Source organism: Geotrypetes seraphini, chromosome 4 (assembly GCF_902459505.1).
Source record: "Geotrypetes seraphini chromosome 4, aGeoSer1.1, whole genome shotgun sequence".
Classification (NCBI taxonomy): Eukaryota; Metazoa; Chordata; class Amphibia; order Gymnophiona; family Dermophiidae; genus Geotrypetes; species Geotrypetes seraphini.
Window position 1 is genome coordinate 12,981,000 of NC_047087.1, and position 10,552 is coordinate 12,991,551.

Genomic DNA, 10,552 nt, shown 5'->3' on the forward strand with positions numbered 1-10,552 from the left:
GCCCTGTTGGCATGTCTATGTGGCCAGTCCATTGCAATGCTGGCCCCTTCCACATTCATATAGTCTGGATTTGGATGTTTTGATCTTGGACAATTTTGTGGTCGAAAATGGTGAATAAAGTTGGACATGCTAAGGTTGGACATCCTGGCAGCCAAGATGTCTAAAGCAGGTCATTTAAAAAACACAAGAAAAAGAAATTGGGGTGTCTAGAGGTTTTGCTGGTTTTGAAAATGGCCATTTCTCTACCTCCGTCTTTGGACTTTGAAATCCTAGCGAAAATGCCCCTCAATGCGATATGGATGCCCCAATGCAAAGAAAAAAAATGGGGAAGGGGAGAATTACAGAGGTATATGCCATTTATGCACTATTTAATCAGACAGCTGCATCACTGTTAACGTGAGAAGACAAGAGGAGATGCCTAAGCAAATAAACCACACTCCCAAAGCCTTCTCCTTTTGAAATCAGTTACCACAGTAACATGACAAGCCAGGCTTGACTGAGGAGTTCTAGTCTATTAATATCCCAAACCAGAAGTGTGATTTTAATTGATCACATCACATCACATGGGCTTCAAGATGCAGTACTGAGCAAGGAGTACAAAAGAATGGCAAAGGCAGATCTGGTTTATTGGGGCAAATGTGGTTTAATCATGAAAAACAAACCACACCTCCCCATACTTATCTTTAGAAGACTACAATGGCCTGCAGCGATGTAGCCAACAAACAATCCTGTAATAGGATTCTGAATTACCGGTTCCTATATTTGTTTAAGTTATTACTTAAAATAATGTTATCTACAGAGAGCAAAACACAACCTCTAGTCATTTGTATTTTTTTTAAATACAATTATCTTTGCTGATAAAAGCTGATAAAAGCTTTCCAGCCCTTTACTAGCCTGGTAGGTAAGCAATGTGTGAATAAGCGTGCGCTGTCAGTGGCACGAGCGTGGTAATGCAATGGTCAGCACAGGGTAATTTGTTAACTGCATGCTGTGTTAAAGGGCAGAAGCTGGGTGGGTTACGGGTACGGACGTCACATGACAGTTGGCATATGCAATTTAGCCCACATTCACTGTCACTTGTGCAATTAAAGGGCAATTCTGTAATTTAGGTGCTCACATTTACATACATGTGACATGCATAAATACTTAGGGCTCCTTTTACTACACTGTGATAGCGTTTTTAGCATGCTCAGAATTGCTACATGCGCTAAACCCACGCTACGCGGCTAGAACTAACGCGAGCTCAATGTTGGCGTTAGCGTCTAACGCATGCGGCAATTCTGCTTAGTAAAAGGAGCCCTTACAATCCTAGCACTTCTGTGTGTATATGCACACTCATACCCAAGTGCTAGCAGGGCATCTAGGCATTCTGCAACTGTCTGCTAATCTTACATAGTTTGTATCTGCAAAAGGGACCCAGGGGTTAGGGCTCTTCAGCTTGGAAAAGAGACGGCTGAGGGGAGATAGGATCGAAGTCTACAAAATCCTGAGTGGAGTAGAACGGGTACAAGTGGATCGATTTTTCACTCCGTCAAAAATGACAAAGGACACTCGATGAAGTTACAGGGAAATACTTTTAAAACCAATAGGAGGCAATTTTTTCTCACTCGGAGAATAGTTAAGCTCTGGAACGCGTTGCCAGAGGATGTGGTAAGAGCGGATAGCGTAGCTGGTTTTAAGAAAGGTTTGGACAAGTTCCTGGAGGAAAAGTCCATAGTCTGTTGTTGAGAAAGACATGGGGGAAGCCACGTCCTGCACCTGAACCGGAAGCCTTCTCTCTGACGTTGCAACGTCAGAGGAAGGCTTCCAGATGAGGCGCGGGACGCACAAGGAACCACTGCCCGCAGCTTTGTGCACTGCATCAGTGAGGAAGAGGGAGCCAGCCTGAAGATAACACCAGGGGTGGCATAAAACGGCCAGGCGGGAGCAGGCCAGAAGGTAAGGCATAGCATAGAGGGAGGGAGACGACAAAGGTAGGGGGAATGATTTTATTTTTTAATTTTGTGATTGAATTATGTCAATTTTGAGAATTTACATCTGCTGTCAGTGTGTAGTTTAATTTTGTGGTTAACCATTATATGTTGTTAATCATCATCATATATAATAAAACGCTAAGCGCGCATGCGCACTCGCGCCGTGTGTTCCCTGATCTGTTGCGGTGACACGAGTGCGCATGCACGCCAGACAAGCTTCCCTGCTCTCCACCTCACAATACAGTCCTACCGGCCGAAGTGTCTTTAGACGCTGCCGCGGCAAGGCAGAGCGGAGCGGTGGCTGCCGGGAGGAGGCCGCGGTGGCTTGAGGTTTGTCGGGACCGCAGAAAGGGGGGGGACTAGGGGAGCTGGCCAGACCGCGAGGATGGCGTTCATCTTCAACAGTGTGTAGGCGGGAGGTGCGTGAAGGAGTTTCAGCTCAGAGGAACAGCTGGAGGGTGCTGCAGGTGGCTCATGCAGGTAAAAATTCTCACAGGAGGGGAAAGGGGGCTGCTTCGGGGGGAGGGGTGTGCTGGGAGGCAGATTGTTTTGCTTGGGGGGGAAGACAGAAGGGGGACCACGGAGAGACAGGGAGGAACTGGAGGGGGAGAGGGAAAAGGGCCTGCTTTGGGGTAGGAGTGTGCTGGGAGGCAGATCGTTTTGCTTAGGGGGAAGACAGAAGGGGGGCCATGGAGACACAGTCAGGGAGGAACTGGAGGGGGAGAGAGAAATGGGCCTGCTTTGGGGGAGAGGTGTGCTTGGAGGCAGACAGCTTTGCTTGGGGGGGAGACAGAAGGGGGCCCACGGAGAGACAGTCAGGGAGGAACTGAAGGGGCAGAGGGAAAGGGGTCTGTTTTGGGGGAGGGGTGTGCTGGGAGGTAGATAGCTTTGCTTGGGGGGAAGACAGAATGGGGGGGCCACAGAGAGACAGTCAGGGAGGAATTGGAGGGGTAGAGGGAAAGGGGGCTGCTTCGGGGGGAGGGGTGTGCTGGGAGGCAGATCGTTTTGCTTAGCAGGGGAAGACAGAAGGGGGGTCACGGAGAGACAGTTAGGGAGGAACTGGAGGGGGAAAGGGAAAGGGGGCTGCTTTCTAGCACCCGTTAATGTAATGGGCTTAAACACTAGTAAGATTATATTGTGTTTCTGTAAAAAATGAATGGAAAAAATAGTGTTTCAATTAGTACTATTATGGGATGCAGATAGGCAGGGTCTCGCCCACGACTTAGTCCAGTGTTCTTCAACCACCGGTCCACAAAATAATTATTTTATTTCTGCCGGTCCATAGGTGTAAAAAGGTTGAAGAACATTGTCCTAAAGCAACCACCGTAGCCTCCTTGTGACCCTAGGCAGGCCACTTGGCACTCCATTGACCCAAGTAGAAAACTTAAAGTGTGAGCCCACTAGGGATAGAGATAATACCTGCATATAATGTGTATAGCGCAGTACGCCTAGTAGTGCTATAGAAATCATTAATAGTAGTACTATATGATGTGGTAGAAGGGTCAGTTTTATCCTGGGTATTTGGCACCTTCCACAGTTACTCAAAAACATATAAAGACAAGGCTCCAGAGAATCAGTTGACCACAGAAGACGTTACAATAATCACATTTGGGAAACATATTAAACTGGTTTGTCAAACTGTAGAAGGAAAAGCCTCAGACCCCAAAACTTAATTATTGTCTCATGCTCCGGTGTCTGTGATAATCATTGGCATAAAAAGCATCTACATCCTTTTTGAAATATATTTTATCTAAACATTGGACTGGATTAATGAAATAACTGTCATTAAAGTGCTAATTAAGAAATCGCTGGGTGATCTGACGGTTGTCAGCGTTTCACAGTAAACATGCTGCGGCTTCAGGAACTCATAGCACAGTGGCACTTCATTCTCAAATAATCAAAAACATCAAAATAAGAAACCAGTCACTAATTTGAATGTTCCTTATAGAAAGGGTAGCAGCCTTGGTAAGGGACCACAAGGGTCAAAAAACTCCAAAGGGTATATAGTGCTACCGCCTGAAGAACCCTTTTGAGTGCACATGAGGACACACTGATTTCTACTGCAAAGGCATCCTGAATTTGTGACACTACAGCCAAGTCATGCTGCTAGATTGTAAAGAATGAATACGGGGTGAAGAACTTGTGTGCATGACAGAAGAGCGGGACTTGGGTGTGATTGTATGTGATGATCTTAAGGAGGCCAAACAGGTTGTAAAGGTGACGGCGAAAGCTAGAAGGATGCTAGAGTGCATAGGGAGAGGTAAGGCCAATAGGAAAAAGAAGGTATTGATGCCCCTGTATAAGACTTTGGTGAGATCTCATTTAGAATATTGTGTACAAATTTGGAAACTGTACCTTCAAAAAGATATAAAAATGATGGAGTCGGTCCAGAGGAAGCCTACTAAAATGATGCGTGGTCTTCATCATAAGGAGTATGGGGACAGACTTAAAGATCTCAATCTGTATACTTTGGAGGAAAGGCGGGAGAGGGGAGATATGATAAGACATTTAAATACTTACATAATGTAAATGCACATGAGTCAAGTCTTTCTTTTGAACGGAAGCTCTGGTTTGAGAGGGCATAGGATGAAGTTAAGAGGTGATAGGTTCAGGAGTAATCTAAGTAAATACCTTTTTACAGAAATAGTGGTAGATGCATGAAACAGTCTTCCAGAGGAAGTAGTGGAGACAAGACTGTGTCTGAATTCAAGAAAGTGTGGGATAGGCACGTGGGATCTCTTAGAGAGAGGAAGAGATAATGGTTACTGTGGATGGGCCATTTGGCCTTTATCTGCCATCAAGTTTCTCTGTTTCCTGTTACTTAAGTGCTATTGTCTACAACCTGACTGCCCTGAGTAGGCCTGCTCTTACCATCAAAAGCTAAGAATGGTTGTACCTGGATAGACCACCTGGGAATACTAGGTACTGTAGGTTGAGGGGCCCTATGCTGGGCAGCAGCAACATAGTGGAGCTGCACAGGAGAAGGCAATGGCAAACCGGTCCTGTATTCTGCCATGAAGCATCACAGGGTAGATTCCTCACTGTGCATGGTGCCATGAGTCAATGGCATGATCCATCCATATGGCCTTCTCAGCTTTGAGCTTAGCTGTAAAGATGCAACAATGTTGCCATCATCTTCAGCCAGCCTCAGTGCCACTGTATTCCTCACCTGTCTTCTGTCTCTCATTATTGATGATGTGATTCATTTGACTTCCATGTGACAGCTAAAGTCTGATTGACTCTGCTAAGGTCAGTGAACTCCAGACTGAAAAGCACAGTTACTTACCGTAACAGGTGTTATCCAAGGACAGCAGGCAGCTATTCTCACATATGGGTGACTTGCTTGAAGAAACTCGAAGTTTCAAGTCCCCCGCACCGCGCATGTGCGAGTGCCTTCCCGTCCAGTGCAGGGCGCGTCTCCTCAGTTCAGATAGCTAGCAGAGAAGCCAACCAGGGGAGTTGGTTGGGTTGTGAGAATAGCTGCCTGCTGTCCCTGGATAACACCTGTTACGGTAAGTAACTGTGCTTTATCCCAGGACAAGCAGGCAGCCTATTCTCACATATGGGTAACCTCCAAGCTAACCAGAATGGGATGATGGGAGTGTTGGCAATTTAGGAGAATAAATTTTGTAATACTGTTTGGCCAAACTGTCCATCCCGTCTGGAGAAAGTATCCAGACAATAGTGAGAAGTGAAGGTATGAACCAAGGACCAAGTAGTATCCTTACAAATTTCCACAATAGGTGAAGATCTGAGGAAAGCTACTGAAGCTGCCATAGCTCTGACTTTATGGGCTGTGACTTTACTGTGAAGGGGTAATCCAGCCTGGGCATAGCAGAATGAGATACAAGCCACCATCCAGTTGGAGATGGTACGCTTAGAAATAGGATGTCCCAACTTATTGGGGTTGAAGGAGACAAAAAGTTGAGGAGCGGTTCTGTGTGGTTTGGTGCGTTCCAAATAGAAGGCCAAAGCACGTTTACAATCCAGAGTATGAAGAATAACTTCTCCAGGATGAGAATGAGGCTTTGAAAAAAACACTGGAAGAACAATGGATTGGTTGAGATGAAATTCCGAGACCACTTTAGGGAGGAATTTAGGATGAGTACGAAGAACCACCTTGTCATGATAGAACACTGTGAATGGTGGGTCAGCAACTAAAGCTTGCAGCTCACTGACTCATCAAGTAAAAGTGAGGGCTATGAGAAACACCACTTTCCAAGTGAGATACTTCAGATGAGCCTTATCAATTGGTTCAAATGGAGGCTTCATCAGTTGAGCAAGGACAACATTGATGTCCCAAACCACAGGAGGCAGTTTGAGAGGAGGTTTGATATTGAAAAGTCCTTTCATGAATCTGGTAACCACCGGGTGAGCAGAGAGGGGTTTTTCTTCAATAGGCTGATGGAAAGCCGCATTTGCACTGAGATGGACTCGTATAGATGTAGACTTGAGGCTAGAATTGGATAAGTGCAAAAGGTAGTCCAAAACAGAAGATAAGGAGGAATGTTGAGGTTCCTTATGATGAGAAAAACACCAGGTAGAAAATCTAGTCCATTTTTGGTGATAGCATTGTCTAGTGGTGGGCTTCCTAGAAGCTTCTAAAACATCTCTTACAGATGGAGAAAACTGAAGAGGAGTTATGTTGAGAGGTACCAAGCTGTCAGGTGTAGAGACTGCAGGTTGGGATGAAGCAGAGATCCATGACTCTGTGTAAGCAGAGAAGGAAAAACTGATAGAAGGTATGGGTCCCTGCTGCTGAGTTGAAATAGAAGGGAGTACCAAGGTTGTCTCGGCCACTGAGGAGCAATTAGAATCATGGTGGCATGATCGTTCTTCAACTTGACCAGAGTCTTGAGAATGAGAGGGAATGGAGGGAATACATAGAGGAAGAGATTCGTCCATTCCAGAAGAAAAGCATCTGCCTCGAGGCAATGAGGAGAGTATATCCTGGAGCAGAACTAAGGCAGTTTGTAGTTGTGGGGAGCTGCAAAGAGGTCTATCTGAGGCGTTCCCCACTGTGAAAAAATGTGATGAAGAGGCGAGGAATGGAGTGTCCATTCATGAGGTTGCAGTAGACGACTCAAGTTGTCCGCCAAGCAATTTTTCGCCCCTTGAATGTAGACAGCATTGAGGAAGGTGTTGTGGCAGATTGCCCAGTCCCAAACATTCAGAGCTTCTTCACAAAGGGAGGCAGACCCCGTCCCTCCCTGTTTGTTGACATAATACATGGCGACTTGGTCGTGAAGAAGATGTTGAAAAGCATTGAGAGCTTTGAGGATCGCTCCGAGTTCCAACAGATTGATATGACACTGACGATCCATACTGGTCCAGAGGCCTTGAGTACGGAGAACATCGAGATGAGCGCCCCAAGTCTGTCGTGAGGACCTTCTGATGGGGGGGCATTTGAAAAAGCAATCATCTGGAAATACTGGAAGAGAGCATCCACTAACGGAGAGACTGCTTCAATGAAGGAGTGACTGATATGTGTCGAGAAAGAGGGTTGCAAACTTGCGTCCATTGAGATACCAGGGTCCACTGAGGAATTCTGAGGTGAAGTCTGCAAAAGGAGTCACGTGTACTGTGGAGGCCATGTGACCCAGAAGTACCATCATGTGTCTCGCTGAGATGGAATAGCGGGAAGACACTGTATGACAGAGTTGAAGAAGAGCTTCCAATCGTTGTTGTGGAAGGAATGCTCTGAGTTGGACAGTGTCCAGAACAGCTCCAATGAATTGTAGATTCTGTGAGGGCTGAAGTTGAGATTTGGGAAAGTTGATTTCAAATCCCAAACTTTGTAGGAACCTAGTAATCTGTTGGGTAGCTACAATAACCCCTTGAGATGTGGAATCTTTGATGAGCCAGTCGTCGAGGTAAGGAAAAACTGAAGACCATGATTTCTTAGAGCTGCTGCTACCACTACCAGGCACTTGGTGAACACTCTGGGAGACGAAGGGTATTACTCTGTATTGATAATGCAGATGCCCCACCCGAAATCTGAGGTATTGACGGGAGGCCGGATGAATGGGGATATGAGTGTAGGCCTCCTTGAGGTCCAGAGAGCATAACCAGTCGTTCTGCTCAAGAAGGGGATAAAGGGATGCCAGGGACAACATTCGAAACTTTTCTTTGACTAGAAATTTGTTGAGAGCCCTGAGATCCAGAATGGGCCGCAGATCGCCCGTCTTCTTTGAACAAGGAAGTAACAGGAGTAAAACCCCCCTGTTCTGCTGTTCCAAGGGAACTGGTTCGATGGCATAGAGATGAAGCAGAGCTTGAGTTTCCTAAAGAAGAAGGGATGGATTGGAAAGATACTCTCTTGGAGGAAGCTCTGGTGGAACCTAAGAGAAATGAAGAGAGTATCCTTCCCTGATGATGGTAAGTACCCAGAGGTAGGATGTAATTGTCATCCATCGATTGTAAAAAAGATGGAGATGATCTCCTATAGGGGAAAAGAAGACAGAGTCAGAACGGTGGAGGGTATGCTCTGTTTTAAACAGTCAAAAAGGCTGAGTAGCTTTAGGTGCAGCAGAAGGTTGAGGTTTTTGTTGCTTCTGAGGCTGCTATTTCTTAAGAGGAAGGCGATTATAAGGAGCAGTCCTCGGAGGAAACCGTCGCTGATAGATAGAAGCAGGGCGTGCAGATTTGGCAGGAGCTAGCCTTGGCTTAGGTCTAACAATAGAAGCAAAGGATTTTTCATGGTCAGACAATTTCCTGGTGGCTGCCTCGATGGATTCATCGAAGAGGTCATTGCTTTCACCAGGGATATTAGCCAAGCGGTCTTGAAGATTAGGGTCCATGTCAATGGTACGAAGCCAGGCAAGACAACGCATAGCTACAGTGAAAGCAGCTGCTCGGGCAGACAACTCGAAGGCATCATAAGATAACTGTAGAAGATGTAATCTGAGTTGAGATAAAGAAGCAAGAACTTCTTGAAATTCAAAGTGCTTTTGAGTATCCAAATAAGTCAAGAACTTTGGTAATAGAGAAATGAGGAATTCAAAATAAGTAATAAACTGAAAATTATAATTGAGGACTTTAGAGGACATCATGGCATTTTGATAGATGCGACGTCTGAATTTGTCCATCGTTTTCCCTTCCCTTCCAGGAGGAACTGTGGCATAAACCTTGGAAGGATGGGATCTCTTCAGGGAGGACTCAACAAGCAGGGATTGATGAGATAACTGTGAGTTGTCAAACCCTTTGCGATGTACGGTTTTATACCAAGAGTCCAATTTTCCTGGAACAGCTGGTATGGAAAAAGGTGTTTCCATGCAACGACCAAAAGTCTGATTCAAAAGCTTATGAAGAGGAAGCTTAAGTGACTCTGCCGGAGGTTAAGGAAGATGCATGACTTCTAGATACTCCTTAGAGTATTTGGAGCCAGTATCTAATTGAAGATCCAAGTCCACAGCCATCTGATGAAGAAAAGATGAGAAAGATAGCTGATCTACCAATGCTTTGCCTCGAGAAGTACTCGAGGACATCGAGGCAGCCTGGGTCAAAGATGAAGCTTCGGCAGGATAAAAGGCATCAAAGGAATATGGTGACTTGAACGAGGCAATTGAAACAGGGACATCCTCAGCGGTCTAGTCAAAGTTGCTTAGTTGAAGAAGGTCGTTCTTTAGAAGAAGAACTATGCCTGGAAGGATGCCTGATGAAGGCCTTGATCGTCGATGAGATCTCTGCCTGGAAGCAGATCTCGAAGATCGAGGAGACTTCACCTCAGAGATGGAAGCAGTCGATGGTATCAAAGAATGTATAGGACTGGAGGCTGTAGATTGAAGCTCCAAAGGCTTGGTGGAGGAACCTTGATGCACTCCCAAAGACTCTGCTCCTTGTATAGAGTGTGAGGATTCCTTCCGAGGCACTTGAAAAGATTCTGCTTCTTGCTGTACGTGCTTGGATGCCAGACCAGACACTCGCAGATCGAAGCACTTGGGCTGCGGCCGAGCGGCCTGTCCCGGGAAACGGACAGAAGAGAAAAAAATTTTTTTTTTTTAAACTGAAAATGAAAGAAATAAAAGAACAGCGATTTGTGAGGAAAAAAATACAAACCGCGGTTCAGAGACGGCACAAAGTAACGAAGTTAAACGCAGAGTCAAAGATGGACTTCTCGGCTCCGCGGAAAACTGAGTAGACGTGCCCTGCGCTGGGCAGGAAAGTACTCGCGCATGCGCGGTGCGGGTGACTCGAAACTTTGAGTTTCTTCAAGCAAGTCTGCTTGTGAGATGTCCGCATCCGGGCTCCATCGATGACATCACCCATATGTGAGAATAGACTGCCTGCTTGTCCTGAGATAACTACTGCTCCTAAGCCTTTATTTTGTGCCATCTTCTCTTTGTCATGAGTTCAAGACCTTGTAGGCATACTATTGCTAAGGCAATACCCATGTGACACAGACTTTGCTGGACACTGGACTGTCTCATTGGTCACTAAGACAAAACGATTGAAGATAGGAAGTGAGGTGTATTGGAAAACTCCACACGATACAAAAAACCTCACTTGTCAGGATTGAAGATCCAAATAAATAGCAATTAATAAATCCGGAAGTGTGAGGAAGGCTAAAATGAGTGCTC